This window comes from Ornithorhynchus anatinus, chromosome 1 (genome assembly GCF_004115215.2).
Source record: "Ornithorhynchus anatinus isolate Pmale09 chromosome 1, mOrnAna1.pri.v4, whole genome shotgun sequence".
Classification (NCBI taxonomy): domain Eukaryota; kingdom Metazoa; phylum Chordata; class Mammalia; order Monotremata; family Ornithorhynchidae; genus Ornithorhynchus; species Ornithorhynchus anatinus.
In genome coordinates, this window is record NC_041728.1 from 71,733,451 (window position 1) to 71,758,346 (window position 24,896).

General features: G+C 41.7%; 1 protein-coding gene and 2 non-coding genes across 17 annotated transcripts in view; all 3 read left to right on the forward strand.

The window, feature by feature from the left end:
- The window catches only part of LOC100073568 (muscular LMNA interacting protein), a 221,747-nt gene that overhangs the window by 46,259 nt on the left and 150,592 nt on the right, over window positions 1-24,896 (forward strand). The window lies entirely within an intron of this gene.
- Window positions 3,271-3,408, forward strand: LOC114817435. The gene has a single exon (XR_003765292.1). It is a non-coding gene; the product is annotated as a small nucleolar RNA SNORA7 (small nucleolar RNA).
- Window positions 11,046-11,183, forward strand: LOC114817741. Its single transcript, XR_003765601.1, has one exon. It is a non-coding gene; the product is annotated as a small nucleolar RNA SNORA7 (small nucleolar RNA).

A 24,896-nucleotide genomic window follows, 5' to 3' on the forward strand; every position in this document is an offset into this window, starting at 1 on the left:
CAGAGTCGAGGAGGGATAGCACTCCCTTCTGCATCTCTCTGACTTGCTCCATTTGTTCATCTCCCTCTCCCTGTCTCACAGCCCTTATGTACATATCTGTAATTCATTAATTTATATTAATGTCTGTCTTCCTCTCCAGACTGTAAACTCATTGTGGGCAGGAAATGTGTCTGTTTATTGCTGTATTTTAATCTCCCTAGCACTTAGTACAATGCTCTGGATACAGGAAGCATGCAATAAATATGACAATGAAACAAGAGGCAAGGAGGTCAGCAAAAATGCTGATGCAGTAGTCAAGAAGGAATATTTTAAGTGCTAGGAATAGTGTGGTAACAGTCTGCATGAAGAGGAAAGGGTGTATTTTACGGAAGTTGTGAAGGTAGAAGCTATAGAATTTGGGGAGATGGGGAGGATACTGGTGCTTTCTGGGGAAGTTAAGAGGAGTACAGGATTTGGGTGGGAAGATGAAGAGTTCTGTTTTGATATGTTAAATTTGAGGTATCAACAGGGCATCCACTTAGATATGTCCTGAAGGCAGGAAGAAATGTGAGACTGCAGAGAAGAAGAGAGATCAGGCCTGGAGAGGTAAATTTGGGAATCATTCAAGAACAGATTGTAGTTGAAGCCATACAAAACATAGGCTCTATACCTCATCCTCATCTACTATTCAACTTCTCACACTCTTCATTTCTTCCTAGCTCACCTTATGACTGTGCCCCTCTCTAGGTCTGTCAGACTCCAACTTCTTCTCAAATTGTTCCCAGGACTTCGTTCCTTCCTAATTTGTCAGCTCTCAGCTAACTCTGTTTTCTAAGCTCTCCTAAACTTCCACCCACCCCAACAATCGTTCCATGCCTAGTTATCAGTATTTAGATTTTTATCAACCAATCTGCCAGCTCTTGCAATTATATATCAGTGTATTTATTTACAGACAGCCTCAGCACTTGTGTATCAGTGTATATTAGCTATACATAGATTGTGTAGGCACTTTAAAACAAAGACCCATTGAAACTCTCCTAGCAGACTGGGCACTGTGCTTAAGTCAGGCAACATCTAAAATTCTGTGGATATTTTTATTGCTTATTGGTGGGCAGGATTTTGTAAATGTCCAATCCACTATCTCCATAAAGAAGGATTCAGCACCATTTTAAAAAGGTAAAAATAGACTACACAAAAGCCCTGAGTGTCTGTACTAGCTGAAATATCTAGGTCTACTCAAAATAGTTTACTATTCCCATAGAATGCACATTAGAAATGACATCCGCATTACAACATGCAATATATATGAATATGACAGCAACATCCTGAAAAGGACCACTAGTTCTCATATTACGTTTAGGTAGAGAGAAATATTATGAATTCCCTGTGGAACTTGGGATTTCTAATTTTTATTTGAGAATTTCCATATGTAAATAAAAGCACAGTAAGCTGGCAGTTTGTTACATATAATAATACTGTGTAATTATTGTATTCTATTTCAAAATGCATTGAAAATGAGATAAACATGGCTTAATTATGAACTCCCTTCTATTCTCTATCTAAACCCATTCCTCTGGATATCTCATTTGTTCCTAACAGCTTCAACTACCATTTCTACACTGGTGTTTCTCTAATCTACCGCTACAAAACTGATCTCTCTCCTTCTCTGCAGTCACATTTCCTCCTTCCTTCAGATCATTTCTACCTGGATGTGCTGCTGATACCTCAAATTTTTCTAGTGCAAAACTGAACTCTTCATCTTCCCACCCAAACCCTGCCTTCCCCTTGTCTTTCCTATCACTGTAGACAACCATCTCTTTCTCATAAGCCAACAACTTTGGCATTTTGTGGTCAGGGAAGTGTCACTTTGTTATATTGTACTCTCCCAAGTGCTTAGTACAGTGCTCTGCACATAGGAAGCACTCTTATACTCCTTCCCTTATCTGTATTTGATTGATTAATTGATTTTCTTGATCTTCTCTCTCATTGAACCTATATACTGTCTGTCACCAAATTCCGTTGATTCTTCATTCACAACTTTTCTAGAATCTATTCCTTCCTTTCCATTCAAACTGCCACCATGCTGATTAAAGAACTTACCATATCTCTCCCTCAAATACTGCATCAACCACCTTGCTGAATTTCCTGCCTCCAGTCTCTCCCCATTTCAGTTCATCCTTCTTTCTGCTGCCTGGATCACTTTTCTAAAACACCTCTCCACTTCTCAAAAACCTCCAAGGACTGCTGATCCCTCTCCAAATCAAACAGTAACTCTTTATCATCAGTTTAAGGCAACACATCAACCTGTCTGAGCTTGTTCATCTCTTGCTATAACCCAGTCAACACACTTCACTCCTTTAACATCATTTTACTTATTCTACCTCAATTCATCTCCCTCACTGTTGATCCCTTCCTCTTTTCCTCCACCTGGCCTGGAACTTCCTCCCAGCTCCCATCTGAAAGCTCACCATGCTCCCCTTCTTCAAAGTCCTACTAAAATCATATCAAGCCATCAATCAATCATATTTATTAAACAATGTGCTGAGCCTTGTACTAAGCATTTGGGACGTATAACAGAGTGTATAGCCATGTTCCCTACATTATCTCTTGTTTTCTTGAGCTATTTGCTCTCCAGTCTGTTTTTATCTAGACACCTGGGTCTGTTTTTCTTAAGAATAAGTATATTCTTATACTCTTTCCCTTATTGGTAATTTATTTTAATGCCGTTCCCCCACTAGCTTAGAAGCTCCATGAGGGCAGGGATGATGTCTAACAACTCTTTTGGATTATACTCTCCCAAGTGTTCTGCTAACTGTTAGGTGTTCAGTAAATACCATTGATTTATTGACTCATTGACTCATTGATGACCTGAGTAGAAGGAAAGATATAAGCACAGTAATTGTCTGAAGGAGAAATAGAGACAGAGACGGACACTGACAGGGGGCAAGGGAACCAGCAAGGAGGTCAGTACAAGAGTCAGTCATGATACAATGAATGCTTGAACCAGGGTAGTGGCTTTCTTGTATGGAGAGAAAGAGACAGAGCCACATAGTGTTTTTAAGGAAAAGTCAGCAGTTCTAGGATTAGATTGGTTATGAGGACCAAATGAAAATAAGGAGTTGAGAATCACTTCAAGACCCTAGTACCAGGGAAGATGGCAGTGGTGACAATGTAGATGAAGAAAGTTAGGTTTTAAGCATGTTTGTTGTGCAGACAGGTCAACCATGTGGAGATTTTTGCTATCCCCTTAGATACCTTGGAATAGGTTTAGCAACTTGTTTATAAAATGGACCCCTCTCAGGGTCATACCTGGAGAGTTTCCAGTACTCTACCAGTCTTGACAATGGGAAGAAGAGTCAAGCAAAGGCATACCTATTCCATTCCTAGCTTGGACAGTGGCTAGTGAGTGGAAGGAAATCTGCTATAAGTAAAAACTCACCTGTGCTGGGCAGCAGAGGCATGGGAAAGAGTTGAGGGCAGAGACTCAAGCTTGCTGCATGGAAGGAGGCAAAGGTAAAATACGTCTGTATTTTTACCAAGAAAATTCTATGGAAACACTATCAGAATGATTGTAGATGGAGGTGGGGCATTCTGGGAGAGATGTTTCCATAGTGTCACTATGGGTTGGAGATGACTCAATGTCATAAGACAAAACAAGATTAAAAAATGGTGCTTGGAAGGCTAATGCAGTTCAGTAAGATGTCTTTTTCTAGGTTGGCTGGTCACAAATTTGGGGGTTCCATCCCATATCTAAAAACTACTGGTAGGACCCCCAAAGAGTTCATGTTTTAAGTGGGGGTGATATGAGGGGACTGAAACGTACATTGGCAGGTTTGTAGCAGCAGGGATGAGGAGAAGCTGCCATTTTACCATTTCATTTCCAGTACACCCTACTCCAAGAGGAAGGTTATCCACACTGCCCAAAAAGCTGTAAATGAAAAGAGAGTCACAGTCCCAGTTTCAGGGAGACATATTAATCTCCCTTGAGTTCCCATTTTTGTTCCTTTCAACACCACAAAAGTTCTCAGATTGCCTAAGAGCATAGCTCCAGCCACCTTCCTCCATTCAGTACCCTATGAGGGTCACACTGGTGATGCCTTTTGCTTTGGGTCATGACAGACTCAACAGACTTTAAAAATGGGAAGAAGCACAACTTCAGTAATCAGACGTAGCTCAGGAAATTCTGTCCTGGGGTGATTCTCTCTGATGAGCTTTTTTCTGTCAGAATGAAACACAAGTTAATCAATCCACAAAGGGTCATATTTATCTTTTCCATTACCTAAACTCTTTTTTTCAGAGATGGGTGTAGATAGCAAACATTTAAGGGTCTTATGCTTTCCCCCTCCAGACCTGCTTGGTTTGGGGATTCCATACTATTCCTTCCCAACTGAATCTGCAAAGTTACTTGCCCTCCTGGATAGGAAGGAGAGATTCTCTACATCCTCATCCCTTTATCCCATTCATATCCTTTGCTCTATCCTACCTGTTTGCTTTCATTTTCAAGCTCCAGCCTCATCACATATTTGCAAGCCAAAGGCTCCTTAATTCTTAAACTAGTTCAAGGAATGTCAGTGAGCTAAAACGTGGCCTACTTGCTTGGTAGGAAGACTGGATCATGGGGACTGTTCATTCATTTATTCATTCAATCATATTTTTTGAGCACATACACTATGCAGAGCACTGTACTAAACACTTGGGAGAGTACAATACACAAAAAATGGACACATTCCCTTCCCACAATGAGTTTACAGTCTAGAGATGGGGAGACAGACATCAATACACATGAACAAATTACACATAAGTACGTAAGTGCTGTGGGTATGGAAATGGGGAAGAACAAAGGGAGCAAGTCAGGGTGACCGCAGAAGAGGAGAAGCAGAGAAGGGGGGCTTAGTCTGGGAAGGCCTTTTGGAAGGGATGTGCCTTCAATAAGTCTCTGAAGTGTGGGAGAGTATTGTATTTCAGATTTGAGGAGGGATGGCATCCCAGGCCAGAAGCAGGATGTAGGATAGGGTCAGGCAGTGAGATAGACGAGATCAAGGCACAGTGAGAAGGTTAGCATTAGAGGACCCAAGTGTGCGGATTGGGTGTAGCAGAGTAACAAGGTGAGGTAGGAGGGGACAAGGTGATGGAGTGTTTTAAAGCCAATGGTGAGGAGTTTTTGTTTGATGTGGAACTGAATGGGCAACCACTGGAGTTTTTCAAGGAGTAGGTGACATGTCCTGAAAGTTTTTGTAAAAAAGTTATCTGGGCAGCAGAGTGACTGGAGTGGGGAGAGACAGGAGGCTGAGAGGTCAGTAAGTGACTTGTCTGGTCTCAGACACATTTCTATTTCCCTGCATTCAGTAGAATACTTTCTTACAGAAAGAACTCATGTCATTTTAAAAGTCTTTACTGTATCATCAAAGAATAGAGATGAATTAGCTTGTTCAGTGGCAAACTGTGAATTCTAAAGAGTTGAGCAGAATGAGGAGGTAGATCCATTCCAAGGCTTCCCAGCAGGGCACCATCTAAGCCTGTTTTGCTGCCCTGGGCCCCAAACTCACTTCAGAACTTAAATTTTCTTAGAAGGAGAAAAATATTTCCCTCCGTTATCTTAGCTACACGCAGAGAGATGTAACTGTGTGCCTTGTATCGTAGCTGATAGCATCACCTATCTAAAAATTCACTGCAGCTCCGGAAAAGACAGGGACGGCAGTTAGACATCAGAGTAAACCTTTAAAAGACTCCCTGGTCTCTGGCTAAAGGGCTTCTTCCTTATCAGTATGCTGGCATGAATTCAGTCCGCTCCGATGAGTCAGGCCAGATGAGTTTAGTGTTTCCCAGCAAGCAGTCCGGAGTCAGGTTCTGTTGCTATTCATAGCAACTCCACACCCCATGTCCTAAGGAACAGAGGAGATGGGATGAGGCTGAGATGAGATGAGCATGCTTCGGATTGATGACAAACACAGGGGCTTGTTTGTCAAGTTGTGTCTTTGAATCTCGGCAGGGCCCCTAGGAGGTTTTTAAAATAATGCAAGGAGAGTTTAAAAAGCCCAGGGCTTTGGAGGTTGCAGGCAATTTAACAACTGGGTTCAGGGAGGGTGGAAAACTATGCTGTCACAGCCGCTCCCAAACTGTTTCATTGTTAGTATTTTTCAGGCTGGAATAGTCAGTTGCCAGAGAGGTTACGATTTATTCCTTGACAAATGCTTTTTGATCCTTACCCACATTTTAATATAAGCTTCCAGGCTGTCTCTTCTGTTAGAGTGCAGCAGGCCATTCCTGAAGCAGTTGATTTATTTTGCAGTTTTTAGGAATTTTTTTTTAAGGAATGCTCACTCTCACCTCGATTCCCTATTTTCTCCAAACTTCAATCCTCTTATATGGCAGAGAGGATGAACAGTATCAAACCATCTTTTTTGGGGGGAGTGGGGGTGCAAGGGAGGCTGCCCTTGCCGCCACTCCTTGAATGAAGTTACTGTTAATTCGCTTTTGGACTTTTGCATTTTCCTAAGACAGCCAGCTGTTGGATAAGTCAAGGTTTAATGAAGAGCCAAAACAGGGCACTCAGCATAACTGTTCAAGTTATTAAGGAAAGGTCAGACAGACCTTTTGGATCAATGGACTTTCTGTCTAGCTTTCTTTCGTCATGTGTTTCCCCACCTCCCTGCAAATGTTTATCTTCTTTCTTTGGTGTCTGGTCACTCATTGGTGATGGCCATTCCTGTTGCCCCTCCTGCCTCTTGGAGCTGGCAGGGGAGGAGTTCAGGGGTGGTGGGAATTTCTGCCCGAGGGACAGAGGCTGCTCTTTCTGCCTACAGGAGGTTCTCAGCATCAGTTTGGAAAGCAAGGGGTAACATTCTTTTGACTTTGGCATGATTTTCCTCAGTCAAAGCCCAATTTCCCCTTCAGCAGGGAAGCAGCATGGTCTAGGGGGTAGAGCACAGGCCTGGGAGTCAAAAAGACCTAGTTTCTATTCCTGGTTCTGCCACTTGTCTGCTGTGTGAGCTTGGGCAACTCACTTCACTTCTCTGGGGATCAGTTATCTCATCCGTAAAAATGGAGATTAATACTGTGAGCTCCATGTGAAGCCTAGATGGTGTCCAACTTGATTATCTTGCCTCTACCCCAGCACTTAGTCCAGTGCCCAGCACATAGTAAGTGCTTAATAAATACCACTTTAAAAAAAAGACCCCAATTGCAGTTCTTCCAGGGTACTAGGAGGGCTTTTACTGCTGTTTTGCTATTTAACTGAGAGATCCCATGTTCAGCTAGGGAGGCAGAGAATCAGTCCTCCTTGATAGCTGCAGGAAAAGAGATGGAAGAGGGGGAGTGAGGCTGGAGCAGCTCATTATGGGCTCACACTCTAGGTGGGGGAAGATAGACATCAAAACAAGTAAACAGGCATCATTATAAATAAATAGAATTATAGCTATATACATATATACAGCAAGGCTCTGTGGAAAGAGCCCGGGCTTGGGAGTCAGAGATCATGGGTTCTAATCCCGGCTCTGCCCCTTGTCTGCTGTGTGACTTTGGGCAAGTCACTTAACTTCTCTGTGACTCAGTTACCTCATCTGTAAAATGGGGATTAAGACTGTGAGCCCCATGTGGGACAATGTGATCACCTTGTATCCCCCCCTCACCCCTGGCACTTAGAACAGTGCTTTGCACATAGTAAGCACTTAACAAATACCATCATTAATATATATACATAAGTGCCGTGGGGTGGGGAGAGGGGGAAAGAGGGAGAAGGGCAAAGGGAGCAAGTGGAGGTCCCTCCAGATCAGTGAATCAGCATCTAAGGATCTGGCAGAGCTCAGTAGCCAATGGTATTTGTTCTGTCTCTGAAATGGAGCACTTTTCTAAAGTGTAGGAGGATTTCATTACAAACAGGAGCAGCTGGAAAACAAAATGTCTATACAGTTGGTGTGGAAGGCACTTAACATATTATTGGCTAAAGGACAAGATTGTTTTTTGGAATGGGTTCAGGGAAAGGCAAGAGCACTTAAGTGGTAATTCCAGGGTGGGGCTGACAGAAATGAAGCCACTTGATCAGCCTGGTAGGGTTGGTATTTCTATCCATAAAGTCATTATTTCTCTTTTGGAACCCCACCTGATCATGAACTGAATACTCATAACATCCATTAGATGAGATGTTTTTCACAAAGGGAAAATTTACCTACAGAGATGGTAAAAATGCATTTACTTCAATAAACTGGTGAAACTTCTGCTTAAAGGATTCCTAGGCCCTATTAGTTTCCCCATTTCCTTGTTTCCCACCTTTGCCTGAAGGGGGGGCACCATCTGGAGGATGGAGGAGGAAAATGGGAGTGTGTGGGAGGGAATAATGGGAGCCATTTTCCTGCATTATTAGAGCTGTTGGGACAAAGGCCAGAATTTTTTGTATAGCCCATCCAGTCTCATTCCTTCAAGCCCTAACCTTTCTCCAAGGGTGTCTATTTTTGTATGTGTCTGTGTGATTCTTGTCATGCTTGTGTGTTTGTGTGTGGGTGTGTGCATGTGTATAATAATTATGGTATTAAGTGCTTACTATTGCCAGGCACTATACTAAGTGCTAGTACACAGTCCCAGAGACACAATCCCACGTCTCAATACCCATTTTACAAATGTGGTAACTGAGGCCCAGAGAAGTGACATGACCTACCCAAGGTCACACTGCAAACAAGTGACAGAGCCAGGATTAGAATCCTTGACCTTCTGACTCCCAGGCCTGTGCCCTATCCACTAGGCTGTGCTTCTTCTCACCAGGCCCAGTCCCCTCTCTGCAGGATCAGATTTTCGAGTGGATACTATTTATTGACCTTGGCCTAGAGTGGTAAATTTTCAGGAAAAATTAAATAAACTAACAACTTGCACCTTAATAATAATTATGGTATTTGTTAAGCCCTTACTACGTGCCAAGCATTGTTCTAAGCACTGGGGTAGATACAAGGTAATCAGGTTGTCCCACAAGGGGCTGACAGTTTAAACCCCATTTTACAGATGAGGTAACTGAAGCACAGAGAAGTTAAGTGCCTTGCTCAAGGTCACACAGCAGACAAGTGGTAAAACTGGGATTAGAACCCATGTCCCAGGTGCCTGCCTATAATTTTTTAAATTATTATTAATAATAATGATAATATTGTTATTTGTTAAGCACTTACTATGTGCCAAGTACTGTTCTAAGTGCTGAAGGGGGATAAAGGTAATCAGGATGTCCCATATGGGGCTCACAGTCTTAATCCCCATTTTACATATGAGGTAACTGAGGCACAGAGAAGTTAAGTGACTTGCCCAAAGTCACACACAGCTGACTAGTGGTGAAGTCGTGATTAGAACCCATGACCTCTGACTCCCAAGCCCATGCTCTTTCCAGTGAGCCACGCTGTTTCTCACTCTACAAACTAAATGAATATTTGTACAGAGTAAACAGTTCATTCATTCATTCAATCATATTTATTGAGTGCTTACTGTGTGTACAGCACTATACTAAGCGTTTGGAAAGGACAATTCAGCAGTAAAGAGAGACAATCAATCCCTGCCCATAGTGGGCTCACAGTCTAGAAGGGGGGAGACAGACATCAAAAAAACAGGCATCATTATAAATAAATAGAATTATAAAATGTGTGCACATCAAAACAAGTAAACAGGCATCAATATAAATAAATGGAATTATATACATATGCATATAGCTAAGTGCTATGGGGTGGGGAGATGGGGAAGCACAATGGGAGCACATTGAGGTAATGAGAAAGGGAGGGGGAATTAAGGAAAAGGGGGGTTTAACATAGTAGTGCAGAGAAACATTATGGACTAGCAGAAGGAGCACAGACCTGGGAGTCAGAGGACTTGGGTTCTAATCCACTGGACAAGTCTTGTAAATTTTTAATTTTCCCAATTAATTTTTCTTCTCAGGTCATCTTCTCCTGACTGCCACCTGGGCACCTTTGCAGTTAGATACCCATAGCACATTCTTATATGGCTCTTTGCATGTTCAGTGATTTATAAGATTATTTATTCACCTAACCATCTTTTCATTCTCTTTCCTCCTACTAACTGTGTCTATCCCCACTTTTGGCTGTGTCAGGGACCACATCTCATACCTCTATCTATCCTACCAAGGACTTTAGTACAAGTACAATAAACAAATACTATTGATTGATTTTTAGATGGTGTCTCAGTTTTGATAGATACCAGAACTACTTACTGTCATAGTTGATTACTTTCCATTCCTGAAGTGACAATAATGATGTCTCACAAGTATTTAAAGCCCTTTCCATTCTTAGAAATTGGTAAGGGCCTCCCTCAAAATGATGCTTTTGCACACTGCAATGGGTTGCAGCAGGCTCTCCCTCCTTTCTACCTACCTTATTCAACTGAAAGGTTTTGGTGGTTTTTAGGCAACACGGACCCTATCAAAGCACATAGCAGTAGAGCAGGACAGATGAATCTTTTTTATGTGTGTATGGCAATCAAACCAACATCCAAATTCTAGCTCTTTCCACCATCCCACACAGCCAGGCTGCTGATTAATGCTTTCCGAACTGGTTGAGAATTGTTGTCAGCTGTATGACTTCCCCTTGACGCTGTTTAGTGCCATTGTTCTTGTCTGTCCGTCTCCCCCGATTAGACTGTAAGCCCGTCAAACGGCAGGGACTGTCTCTATCTGTTGCCGACTTGTTCATCCCAAGCGCTTAGTACAGTGCTCTGCACATAGTAAGCGCTCAATAAATACTATTGAATGAATGAATGAATGAAAGTATGACTGTAGAACCAGGTGGGAGGTCAGACTTGGGAGGTCTATTCTTTGTTTTTAATTTGTTTAGGGCAAGTCACTCTCCACATGCTTAATTTATCTGAGAGTAAAATGGTAATCCAATGCCCTAGAGGAATGTTTACCATTCAGAAAGCACCAGGAGATCTTCCAGTGGATGTCATAGTGGACATTCAGTGCTATGTTTTTTTCAAAACAGGTGGCTCATCTATCATACTCTCCTGAAGTGTGTAAGGACTGGGAAGAAAAGTTTCCTCTGCATTTGGTGTTCATCAGATCCTAATTAGAAACCTGTAATCTCTTCTGGGGCCTCTCAGGGTTGCACCTGGGGAGTTTCCAGTACTCTACCACACTTGACTACTGGAGGGAGAGTCAAGCAGAGGTACATCCATTCCATTCCTAGCTTGGGCAGTGGCTAGCAAGTGGAAGGCAATCTGCTACAAGTCAAAACTCACCTGTGCTGGGCAGCAGCAGCATGGGAGAGATTCAAGGGTGGAGGAGGCAATGGTAAACTACTTCCATATTTTTGCCAAGAAAACTCTATGGAATCACTACCAGAATGATTGTAGATGGAGGTGAGGTGTTCTGGGAGAGATGTACCTGTGGCGTTGCTATGAGTCAGAGAGGACTCGATGGCATAAGGCAAGACAATCTCTTCTAGTCTCCACTCACGTGTCTACCAACTCTATTAGATTGTTATACTGTACTTACCTAAGTGCTTAGTACAGTGCTGTGCACCCAATAAGTGCTCAATAAACACAATTGATTGATTGAAATAAGGATGTAGAAAAAAGGCCTGAAGAAGAGTAGTAGATGAGTAGCAGATAGAGACGAGAGCTTCAAAGGAAAAATGTAAACATTCTTCTGCTCTCCCATTTCCTTGATCTGCAATTTATTTTAATGTTTTTCTCCCCCCCTAAACTGTAAATGCCTACCAACTCTATGTGTTGTACTCTCCCAAGTGCTTAAAACAGTTCTCTACACTCAGTATGCCCTCAGTAAATATCAAATGATTGATGGATGAAAATAACTGTGCTTGTTTAACCTGAAGGCAGGAAATTTAAGGGATAATTGGATTAAATTTTCAAGAGGAAGTTGTGGGCAGTGACAGTTTCTTTGGGCTTCCTAATAATGCACCACGAAACTTCCTTAAATTCCCAACCAATTTTCTTCTCTTGTGTGCCAGTTAGATGGAATCAACATTCCAGCTGTTGCCAATTACTAGCTAACCAGCAACATAGGGGAAGAGGATGCTTTGCAACAGTGGGCAGGCACTGTGCAAGATGCCTGCCTGTTTAACCTCATCCTGGCACTAGGGGCTGTTCTAGGCTACAGTCCCAAGTTCATTGGTGTAGACACTGCCCTGGTGAAAGTCAGAGCATACTTTCTCTATTCAAATTAAAAATAGGTGGGGTGGGAGGAATTTGGGGTGAAAAGGAGGATTCTTTGAATAAGGTTTTAACAAGGGAGTCTTTAAGAAGAAGCATGGCCTTGTGGATAGAGCACAGGCCTGGTAGTCAGAAGGACCTGGGTTCTAGTCTGGGCTCTACCACTTGTCTGCTGTGTGATCTTGAATAGGTCCCACTTTTCTGTGTGTCAGTTACTTCAGCTGTAAAATGGGGATTAAGATTGTGAATGCCATGTGGGAATTGGACTGTGTTTAATCTGATTACCTTCTATCTACCCCAGTGTTTAGAACCATACCTGCCACATAGTGCTTAACAATACAATAAAAAAGGTTCATCTGTCCTACTCTACTGCTATGTGCTTTGATAGGGCCTGAAACTAGACCTTTTATTCTGGGAGTCCCCACAGAGGAGAGAAGAAAAGAAAAGAGTGTTAACACACTTTGGGAGAAGGATTAATCTCTCTGATTAATTCCACTCTAGTTAGTTCTGGTGTTTTATTAAGGGGGTTATAAGCACCACGCTAAGCCCTGGGACCATTACAAGGTAAACAAAGTTATGGAATCTCCAACTCTAGAGATCTCCATAGAGCCAAACAATTTACTGGAATGATCCATCAGGTGAACCGCTTGGAGGCAGGAAGTCACTTCTTCAAATGCTGTCAAGTTGTTTCCTACCCATAGCAACTCCATGGACATACCCTCTTCAAAACGTCTCATCTTCTGTCATAAGGTCATCCTGGTATGTGTATCCATAGAGTTTTCTTGGTAAAGATATGGAATTTATTTACCATTGCCTTCTGCGCAGTAAAAACTTCAGCCTCTGCCATTGTCTTTGATCAACGTTTTGATCACTTAATCATCCATCATTGAATCTCTCTCATGCTGCTGCTGCCCAGCATACCCCACTTCTTTTTCATGTTTGGGGGATTGTCTCTGTTGCTGAATTGTACTTCACTCTGCACACAGTAAGTGCTCAGTAAATATGATTGAATGAATGAATGAATGAATGACTTTTAACCCTCACTTTGTATTCATCACTTTATAACTCGTTCCACCTGGGGGTTTCAGTAACATTTAAGCCAATCCTTCCAAGGCAGAGTGAATAGAGCACTGATCCCAGAGCCAGAAGGGCATGTGTTCCAATCCCACCTCCCCCACTTGTCTCCTGTGTGACCTTGGGCAAGTCACTTCACTTCTCTGGGTTTCAGTTACCTCATCTGTAAAATGGGGATTGAGACTGTGAGCCTCATGTGGGGCAGGGACTGAGTCCAATCTGATTTACTTGTATCCACCCCAGCACTTAGTACTGTGCCTGGAAAATATTAAATGCTTAACAGTTACCATTATTATTATTATTATCTTTACATGTATTATCATCTCTCATCTCTCTTGATGATGAAGAGCAAAGGGGCACATTCTAATACTCTCATCTCCATAGCCAGGAGAAAGTACATGAGACTGAAGAGTAATTGATTAAACTAGAAGACTTGTCAGATTAAAGCACCAAGACTCCCTTCTTGCCCATACCTGGACACTTTGATGTAGAACATAATTCTGAAATTTTGGTAGGGGAGAAAAACAATTCTCTTTCGAAAAGAATAGCTAATAGTGTATTTTATTCCAGAGATCTGTGAGAACAGTGCAGTGATTGTCTGCTTCTATCTTCCTGGTGTTAATATACCACATCTGTGGGTGACAGAAATCGAAGTGGCAATAATGGCACCCATCTCACAGGAATTCCTGGGGAGGATGTGGGGACGAATTGGATGACAGATGTTAAACTACCTTGCAGTCTTCATTAGAAAAACACCAGAGAAATCAAAGGTAGTGTTATTCCTCATTTTGGAAAGATGAATGGAATGCAGGAGACATGATCATAGCCAGTCATTACAGAGGTGGTAGAAGTTTCTCTACTTGGGTCTAGAACACGGACTCCTCGGGATCAATCAATCAGTGACGTTTATTGAGTACTTGTATGTGGCCCTGAGGTGTGTACTCTGTGTTCAATTTTCCACATAATAATAATTGTGGTATATGTTAAGTGCTTACAATGTGCCAGGCACTATACTAAGCACTGAGGTGGATACAAGCAAATTGGGTTGAACATAGTCCTTGTCCCATCTGGGGCTCGCAGTCTCAATCTCCATTTTGCAGATGAGGAAACTGAGGCACAGAGAAGTGATGTGGCTTACCCAAGGTCACACAGCAGACAAGTGGCAAAGCCAGGATTAGAATCCATGATCTTCTGACTCCCAGGCCCATGATCTATCCACTATGCCATGGGAGGGACATAGGTTCCCCAACTCTATGGGAATGATACTCTGGGCAGAGCACTGTAACTAAGCGCTTGAGAGAATACAATATAACTAAGGTGGTAGACATGTTTGCTGCCCAAAGTGAGCTTATAGTCTAGAGGGAGATAGATATTGACATCAATAAATCAATTACAGATATGAACATAAGTGCTGAGGGGCTGAGGGAGTTGTTGTTAAAGTATGCAAATCCAAGTGCAAGGGTGACAGAGAAGGGAATGGGAGAAGAGGAAATGAGGGCCTAGATAGTCAGGGAAGACCTCTTGAAGGAGATGTGCCTTCAGTAAGCTCTGAAGGTGGGGAGAGTGATGATCTGTCGAACATGAAGAGGGAGGCTGTTCCAGATGAGAGGCAGGACTTGCTTGAGAGGTCTGCATTGAGATAAATGAGTACAAGGAATAGTGCATAGCTTGGCATTAGAGGAGCCAAGGGTGTGGACTGGGTTGTAGTAGAAGAGTAGTAAGGTGAAGTAAGATGGGGCAAGGTGATTGACTACTTTAAACCCGGTGGAAAGGAATTTCAGTTTGATGTGGAGGACCCATTAGGACCTTCAGTCACCTGAAGGTAAAATACTATTTTGATTCCATGGTGGTGTTCTATGCTCTCTCTCACTCATGGATCTGCCTCTGGATTTGGCCCACTTCCTCCTGTCCTTGGGTCCATCCATCCTTGATGTTTATTAAGCCTCTTCTGAGCACCAAACATAGTACGATGTGTGTGGAGGGTACAACAGAAGCAAAATACATATTCCCTGCCCTCAAGGAATTTACAATCTAATGGAGTATCCAAGAGTGCCCTTACTGTATGCAGACCACTGCATTACTGCTTGGGAGAGTAAAATACAGTAGTTAGAAAGTATGATCTCTACCCCTGAGGAGCTTACAATCTAGGGGGGAAACAGACACTAAAATATATTTCAGAAAAGGAAAGCAACTTTCCTACTTAGATTGTGACCCCTTGTGAGATAGGGACTTTGTTCAACCTGATTGTTCTGTACCTGTCCAGCACCCTTTACAGTGTTTGACACACAGTTAATGCTTAACAAATTCCACAGTTTGTATTCTTAACAGAGTTTAAAGCTCTGCACACAAATGCTGTTGGGGCAGGGTGTGTATCAAAGTGCCTCAGGGTCACAGACCTAAGTACATAGGAGAGGTAGAAGGGTAGGAGGTTAGAGTTTCAGATTTTTGAGTGAAGGCTCAATCCATTCGTTGAGAGGAATGCTAAGGTAAATCACCTCTGACCTTTCTACCTAAGAGGTTGATGACACAAAGATTGCCAAGTTACAGCATGAGCAGATATAATAATGTCACATGTGTGGTAAATTGAGCAGTGTGATTGGACTTATAGTTTTTCTCGTTGGTACATTATTGTACAGTAAATAAATAATAAAGAATCCAAAGAGGTGAGTCTCGGTTTAATTATTTTTAAAAATTATGGTATCTGTGAAGTACTATGTCTCAATCCCTGTTGTAAGTGCTGGGGTAGATACAAGTTAATCATATCAATCACAGTCCCTGTCCCACATGGGGCTCACAGCCTAAGTAAGAGGGGGAACAGGTATTGATTCCTCAGTTTGTAACTGAGGAAAATGAGGCACAGAGAAGTTAAGTGACTTGTTCCAGATCTCATTGCAAGCAAGCAGCAGAGCAAGGATTAGAACCCAAGTCCTCAGACTCCCAGCCCCATGCTTTTTCCTCTAGGCCATGCAGCTTCAGGTGGCAGGAAATCTTGATCCTAGGTAAATGAGCACAAAATAAATTTCCCTGAACAGCAAAGATTTATTATGAATAATCAAATACCATCTTGAACAAACCTAGCCCTAATCTTTTCTTAATATTGAAAATTCTAATTTGCAGTCGGGGCCATAATAATCATAATGATAATGGTATTTGTTAAGCTCTTGCTATGTGCCAAGCACTGTTCTAAGTCCTGGGGTCGATACAAGGTAATCAAGTTGTCCCATGTGGGGCTCACAATCTTAATCCCCATTTTACAGATAAGGAAACTGAAGCATAAGGAAACCGAAGCACAGAGAAGTGACCTTCCCAAAGTCACACAGCTGACAAGTGGTGGAGCTGGGATTAGAACCCATGACCTCTGACTCCCAAGCCAGTTCTATAGTACAGTACTGCCCAGTGGAAAGAGCACAGGTATGGGAATTAGATGATCTGTGTTCCAGTTAGTCCCATCTCTGTCTTTGGCTTGCTGTGTGACCTTGGGCAAATCACTTAACTTCTCTGTGAGTCAGTTTCTTCATCTGGAAAATGGTTATAAAACACTTCTTCTCTTTGACTGTGAGTTACTCAGTTTGAACACACTCCCTGTCACATATGAGGTGCATCATCTAAATAGGGGAGAGAAAAGGAATTAAACATTTATTTTACAGATAAGGAAACTGAGGCCCAGAGAAGTTAAGAGTCTTGCCCAACATCACACAGTAGGTTAAGAACCTAAGTCCTCTGAATCCCAGGCAAGTGCTCTTTCCACCAGGCCATGCCTCTCCCATTCCCATTTCCTATCCATGCCAGCCTGCTTTATTGCTTCACTAAGCTGCCAGTATCCAGCTTCCCTCATTACTTCTTGTGAGTCAACCACACTGGATCATTGATTGCTTTTATTGTTAAAGTTTTTCAGTGTATCCAGTATCATGTAGAACCTTGACCAGCTTGAAACAATGTCAGATTTTTCATTCATCCCTCATCTGATGCCACAGGGAATTTTACAGTGCTAAAATAGATACACTCTACACTTGAAATCACAGCTAATGGATTGGTCAAAGAGAGTCCTGCTGGGCACCAAGCTAATGATTTCCAGGGGTTTTGAACTGCATTTGGTGGAATCTGCCTCAACTCCCAGGAGTTTCAGTTTGTTCGTTCCTGTGCTGTAACTGAGCCATAACTGTGATTCCTGCTTCACTTTACTAGGAGTGTTCATGTCAGCAGCACTTTCAAATTGGCGTGATTTCTTATAGCATCCTGTCCTCTTTAGAAATGCAGAAATTTTCTGGAAATGCTCTTCACAGCTTTTTTTTAGCAGTATTTGTTAACACTTACTATATGTCATGCATTGTTCCAAATGCTGGGGTAGATAGAAATTAACTAGGTCAGGTTCAGTCCCTGTTCCACTAGGGGTTCCAGTCTAAGCAGGAGGGAGAACAGGTATTGAATCCACATTTTGCAGTTGAGGAAACTGAGGCACTGAGATTTTAAGTGACTTACCCAAAGTCACACAGCAGGCAAGTGACAGAGCTGGAATTAGAATCCAGGTCCTCTGGCTCTGAAGCCCATTCTCTATCCACTAGATCACACCCTCTGATGCACTTTTAGGAAGTGGATGATTTTGGCAGAGTGGTTTAAAACATAGAGCAACCAAAAGCATCCCACCTGCCTCTTAATGGCCACTGTTTTCAGTCCAAATTGCTACATTAGGTTCACTGGTTATATTCATTTTAAGTTTAATCTGATTCATAGTCAGGCCAAGATTTGAGTTTGGGGAAACAAGAGACTCCATTTGTCTTTCCTTCCTTGATTTTTCTTTTGTGCTTCCTTATTGGTCCAGGAATCACAACTGGCAGCCATTACTAATATATTTCTGACTCAGAAACTTCCCAATGAGGTGAATTCTGGATTCTCAGAACCATGGGATGGGTTAAAAGGATTGCTTTTCCTGCTGGAGATTTTTAAGCAGCGTGGCTTTAATGGTCAGGTGATTTGTTCCATAATTCAAGTCTTCAAATGCTTAAAAATCAAGGGCTTTAGAGGCTAATCAGGCCAACCAAGTTAGATTTTTACCTTTTGTATCCACTTGGGGAATTAGTCAATGCTAATGTCATTTGAGTTTATTTTTCTCCTCCCAGAATCAATGCATGGTACTTCCTCTCTTTGGAGAAAATACTTTTCTGGTGGTACGGTTTGGGACAACTTTTTAAGAAATCATTATTCAAACAAGTCTGATATCTTTGCAGTTAGGAAGTTGGTGGTTTTGGAGCCCAAATTGATAAAGAGTTGCTGGTACGTGTCTGCTGTAATAGGTGGAGAAATACAATTGATTTTATGGTAGAGTAGAACTCTCTGTACAGGGGCTGTGCCTCACTGCAGAGTGTGAATTGAATCGGGAATGGGATGATTTTGCACTAATCACTACCATCTTGGAACTTGGTTTGAGTGGTGATTGAACATAGGATGACTTCTCCTTCTTGGAAAAAAAAAAGGCCAGACACTCTTGCGATTTGTTTTTAGTTGATTCTTGTAGCCCTCATCTAAAAAAAACAGCATATGATTTCTGCATTGGCACTGCAGCCCAGAATGATTTGTTTTATAAGATGAACATTTCTTAGGTTGGGGAATTTGGATGGATGGATGGATGCAACTGAGGCTAAACTTTCATTTATGAGACTGACTGGAGGAAAGCACTGCTCCAACTCTCTTCTGGGAGCTCAGTCCCTCTGGGCAAAATTCTATGAGTGAATGGCAGAACGTCTGGCTTTCTGACATGGTAGAAGTACCAGAGGGTTCACTGTAAGCTACTTGTGGGCAGGGAATGCGCCTACGAACTCCACTATACTTTCCCTAGTGCTTAGTACAATGCTCTGAGCACAGCTCACAAATTTTTTTTGATTGATTGATTGATTTATAGATCAGTAGATAAGATTGATTGATAGATCCCTTTCCTCCCAATCCCTGTTGAGGTAGCGAATCAGAAAGGAGCCTGTCCTTCCTCTTCTAAACTTGTGTGCTATGCTGCTTCAAGGAGGAAGGCTTTCTCAGAGTCCTCATATGAACTTTCAAGCATTTTTGATATTCACTGGTTTTACTGGAACTGTGCACATTATGTTCTGAGAAATTATCGCCCACACCTACCTCTAAATGATTTCAAAATTTCCTTTCTAGGGATAATACTAAGTATGATGCCATTTAAATAAATAAAACTATTTCACGGTCACAGAGCTTTCTCATATTGGGGAAGTGTTTGAGAAATAGGTAGTGGGATGAAGGATTTATGTTAGATAATCAGAAGAACTTTAGGTCAGTGAAAAGTCATGGGAGATTGAGTAATTTCTCACTGTGGGCAAGAAAGTGCTTGGCCCAAAGTAATTGCTCTGTAATTACCCCTGAAAGATTGATTGATCTCTTATTCCAAGATATTTGATAACCAGATCACTGCCATTTGTTGGGCCTGTTTTAGTGTAACATGATCTTAAAAAAGGGTTAGGAGAAATGACTTTTGAAGTTCACATTCAGCCTAATGTCTCTACTGGTATGATGGGGTTGAACAACTCATTTTTGACAGGAACTAAACCATCTTATTATAAAGAATTGTAGAGCTAGGGGGATGATCCCGGGTCTGCCACTTGTCTGGTGTGAGTCCTTGGGCAAGCCACTTAACTTCTCTGTGCCTCGATTACCTCATCTGTAAAATGGGGATTAATACTGTGAGCCCCACGTGAGACAACTTGATTACCTTGTATCTACCCCAGTGCTTAAAACAGTGCTTGGCACATAGTAAGCGCTTAACAAATGCCATAATTATAATTATTACTCTACTAAGTCACTAATCTCACTTTCTACTAGGCCCATACTTTTTCTACTAGGCCACACTGCTTCTCTTTTTATACTAAGAATGCACTTTGACTTGAATTTCCCTTATATATTGGGACCCAAAATTAATTTTTTCCATTAGTACCTTGATAGTACAGCCAAGCTAGATTCTTAAGGCCATGGTATGTCAATAGTTTGATAAAGGAGACACAACTAATGTCCAGGCTTTCTAGAATAAAGGGAATGATCTGAAAAAGACGATGAAGAAAATAGTCCTAGTAAGGGAGTATGGGTTAGTGGAAAGACCATGAAATTAGGAACCAGGGGTCGTGGGTTCTAGTCCTGGCTCTGTTATTGGCCTGCTGTGGGATCTTGGGCAAGTGCCTTAACTTGCATTTATTTTAGTATCTTCTTCTGTAAAGTGGTGATAACAATTCCTTCCTCTCGCTACCTCAAATAGATGTTGTGATTATAAAATGAGACATGCGATGTATAAGAAAATAAGGATGCTATACAAAACACTTTGTGCTAATTTCCTAATGGCTAGAAAGTCAATGAAATGCTAGAGCCAAACCTGCCTTCTAATAATTTTTAAAAAATATTTGTTAAGCACGTGTTAAGCATTGTTCTAAGCACAGGGGTAGATGCAAATCAATCCAGTTAGACACAGTCCCTGTCCCAAATGGGGCTCACTCTCTAAGTATGAGGGAGAAGTGATATTAAATCCTGAGGAAACTGAGGAACAGAGAAGTTAAGTGACTTGCCCAGGGTCACACAGCAGGCAAGTGGCAGAGCAGGGATTAGAACCCAGGTCCTCTGACTCCTAGGCCTGTGCACTTTCAAGCAGGCCACGCTGCTTCCCTCATTTATTGAATGCCCTCCTTTCCCTGTTTCCTCATCCTTCTTCATGGTAGGATGAATCTTTCTTTCCTCCCTGAGGAAGGGTCAGATCTTCTCTCCCCATTTCTCAGTAAGGAATTTACTGAGATCTTCTCTCCCCATTTCTCAGTAAAGCCTAGAGACCGATGGTATGATTCAGCCACAAGGAGTGTGAGCTGCACTGAGGCTAGCTAGGACCCTGGGTGTCAGTAGGATAACTAGGACTCCAGAAACACTGCCTGATTCTTTGACAACATTCTAATCAGCCATACGCATTTTCCCTGGAGTGTTCCAGGGCAGTGACAGAAGTTGGAGCGGAGGACTAAGATGGAGGGCTGGCCAGGTAGAGGCATCTGGTCCTCCTAAAAAAAAGCTTTAACTTTGTGGTCTAACCCAAACAAATTCTGCTTAACCATGGTCTTCCTTCTCCTGTGCCTGTAGATGACTCTTGCACTGGTTGTAGAGCTTTTATATTTGCAAAGAAAGTTCATACTATTGATCTCATTTTGTCCCCTTCACACCCATGTGAAGTAGGGAAAGGAAGGAATGAAGAATCTAAGGTCCAGAGAAGAGAGGGCTTTGCCCAAGTTTACCCAGCCAGAAAGTGGCAGAGAATCCAGACCTCTTGATTCCCTGCCTCATGCTCTTTCTGCAAAACCACACTGGCTTTTGTATCACACTGCTTTTGGTCACTGGTTTTTTACTGGAGTGTCTAAGACAGGGCCTCTCCCTGGTCAATAACAAAGGGCTTTTATATTGTTTAGGGGCCTTGTTATAGTGTTGGTGGACATTTCAACTCATTTCAAAAGGGAGCTAAAAATGAAGATTTCATGTATTTCTGTTGGTAGTTCTTGTGTCCAAAAAGCTTTGAGTGAATAAAATAAGTATGTAAAGTCCACTGGGCTACCAAGTTACATTTGAACATAAATATTGACCTTGCATGTTGAGCAAGAAGAGACACAGCATTGTAGTTTTCAAAAGCCTTGATTTTAAGAAGAATTACAAAGTGATATTACTTTGGCAAAGGGATTTAGTTACCCTGGTAAAGATCTACAGCGCTCTGAAGGATTTCTGGTTGCATCCAATCCATTCCAGTGCTGAATAATGGCAGCCACTCATAGCCTCTATAATAATGTTCCATTAGAGGTCCCCGCCTAATGGACTAGACGGAGAGGCAGTACCTGGACAATGTATTTCAAAACCAAGCTCGTGAGCCCTTATAATCTATCAGTCCTTCTATAGTATTTCCTGAGCACTTACAGTGAAGGACTGTCCATAAGCTATAACTTTTGTCTGGAAGAGAACCCAAACCTGCCCCTTCCCCTTCCCCTTACCCTCAGTTTGGGCAGATTCTCTTCTGGTTTGGGTTCATTATTGATCTGAGACTAAGTCTTAATAATCATAATAGAAATAATAATAATAATTGTGATATGGTAAATCCTTACTGTATGTCAAGGACTGTATTGAGCACTGGGGTAGATACAAGATAATCAGGTTGGACACAGTCCCTGTCCTTGATGGGCTTCAAAGTCTAAATAAGAGGGGAACATGCATTGAATCCCTATTTTACAGATGAAGAAACTGAGCCACAGAGAAGTGAAGCATCTTGCTCAAGGTCATAAAGCAGACAAGTGGCAGAGTGAGGATTGAACTCGGGTTTTCTGACTCCCAGGCCCACATTCTTTCCATTAGACAACACAATTTCTCTAATAATTGGGGTATTTGTTAAGTGCTTATTATGTGCCAATTATTATGATAAGCACAAAAGTAGGTATAATTCAAGCAGTTAAGACACAGTATCTTTTCTTATAAGGTGATCAAGACTCTATCTCCTTAAATAGATGACATTTTCAATACCCTCTCCTTTTGTTCCTGTTCTTACTCTTATCCTCACTGACACCAATATCTTCATGCCATGAGGCACCCTCCATAGATTACAGGAATAACTTTCCCTTATTCAAGTGAATTTATCGAGCACATACTGGGTGCAAAGCACTGTACTAAGTGCTGGGAAACAACACAGTAAAGGGTAAAGAGGACTCACATCCTGGCCCTTGGGGGTCTCACAATCCCCAAAGGGACACTGGGGATTTGGCAGTGGGTACATGAGGAAAGATTAATAGTAATAATAATAATAATTGTATTTGTTAAGTGCTTACCATGTGCCAGACACTGTACTAAGTGATGAGATGGATACAAGCAGTTTGGGTTGGACACAGTCCCTGACCCACATGGGGCTCACAGTCTCAGTCTCCATTTTACAGATGAGGTAACTGAGGCACAGATAAAGGAAGTGACTTGTCCAAGGTCACATAGCAGTCAAGTGAGGGAGCCAGAATTAGAACCCACGTCCTTCTGACTCCCAGGCCCATGCTCTATCCACTAACCACACAGCTGCTCAGCCCTTAGTAAATGCTTAACAAATACCATGAGTACTTTTAATATTTGGGTTCTCATGAGAACACATTTGAGAAGACTAATTTAAACTAATTTACCTCAAACCTGCATCAACCCGGCCGAAGATAAGCCAACTGAAGAGAGAGATTCTCAAGATTCTGCCCATCACTCATTCAAAATATTGAATGTGATCTTGTCTTCAGTGACACATTCTAATAAAACTGGTTTCCAGCTAAGGCTTTTCTAATTAATCAATGGTATTTATTGAGTGCTTACTGAGTGTAGAGCACTATACTAATTCCTAGGGAGACTACAATACAATAGAGTTGGTAGACAGACAGGATCTCTGCCTACAAGGAGCTTAGACTCTACAGGGAAAGACAGATATTGAAATAAATTACAGGTAGGGGGAATGGCAGGGTATAAGGATATGCTTATAAGTGCTGTGGGGCAGAGAATGGGGTGAATACCAAGTGCTTAAAGGGTACAGATCCAAATGCATAGGTGACATGAAAGAGTTATGATCAACATATCCACATTTAGAAGTCAATCTGGCAAGGATTTTCCAAAGGAAAAGGCAGCAGTACGTCACTTCTCAGATAAAAGTACTCAGATAATCATCTCAGGGTGCTCCATGAGGCTTAGCACAAAGTTATTAGCAAGTCGATGGGTGAATCAGCGGCATTTTGAAAGAATATGGTTCAAAGTCATCTCTTCTTGACAAAGAGTGGTGGTTGAATTAAAGTGATTACTCCAGATCAGAGAGGATTTTTTCCAGGAAAATAGCTTCATATTCAAACAAACTGGTGTTTACAGCTTTCTATATATGGAACGGGTGTTGCTATGGTTGACTCTAAATGGAATTTATTTTCCCTGAGCAATTCAATGGAATGGCAGAACTCTGAGCTGAAGAGTTGACTAAGCCACAAGATAGAGTGTCATTTTGACAAAGAATTTACAATTGGTTTCATTTTTATTAGGTTGTAGGAGCAGTGAAGTCTTTGGCCAGTTACTTCTTGTCAAACTGAGGCTGCCACCTTTGAAATCAATAACACTTTTCTTTTGGCAATCTATTCTGGGTTTAAAAAGATTAAAAAATAATTTCCTAATCCTGATCATTTATTCTCTCTCTTTTTCTTGCAACTTGAAAGCTCTTTCAAAAGTCAAAACCCAATTAATATCATATTCTAAATGTCTTCAGTAGTCAGGGCAATTTTTTTAATGGTATTCATTAAGCACTTACTATGTGCCAGGCACTGTATTAAGTGCTTGGCTAGATACAAGATAATTGAGTTGGACACGATCCCTGTACCACATGGGGCTCACAGTCTTAATCCCCATTTTACAAATGAGGTGTCTGAGGCACAGAGAAGTGAAGTGATTTGCCTGAGATCACACAGCAGATAAGTGGTGGAGCAGAATTAGAACCCAGACATTCTGACTCCCAGGTACGTGCTCTTTCTAGTGGGCCAGATCTATAATTTTAGATCATTTAGAAGAAGTATTCCTACTTTTAATTACATTTTCAATGCTGTTCTGCTAAATACTGGATTTTAAAATGTGTCAAATGGTGGTTTTACAGTTTTGATTTGCAAATGACATAGTAATATGCTAATTATCAA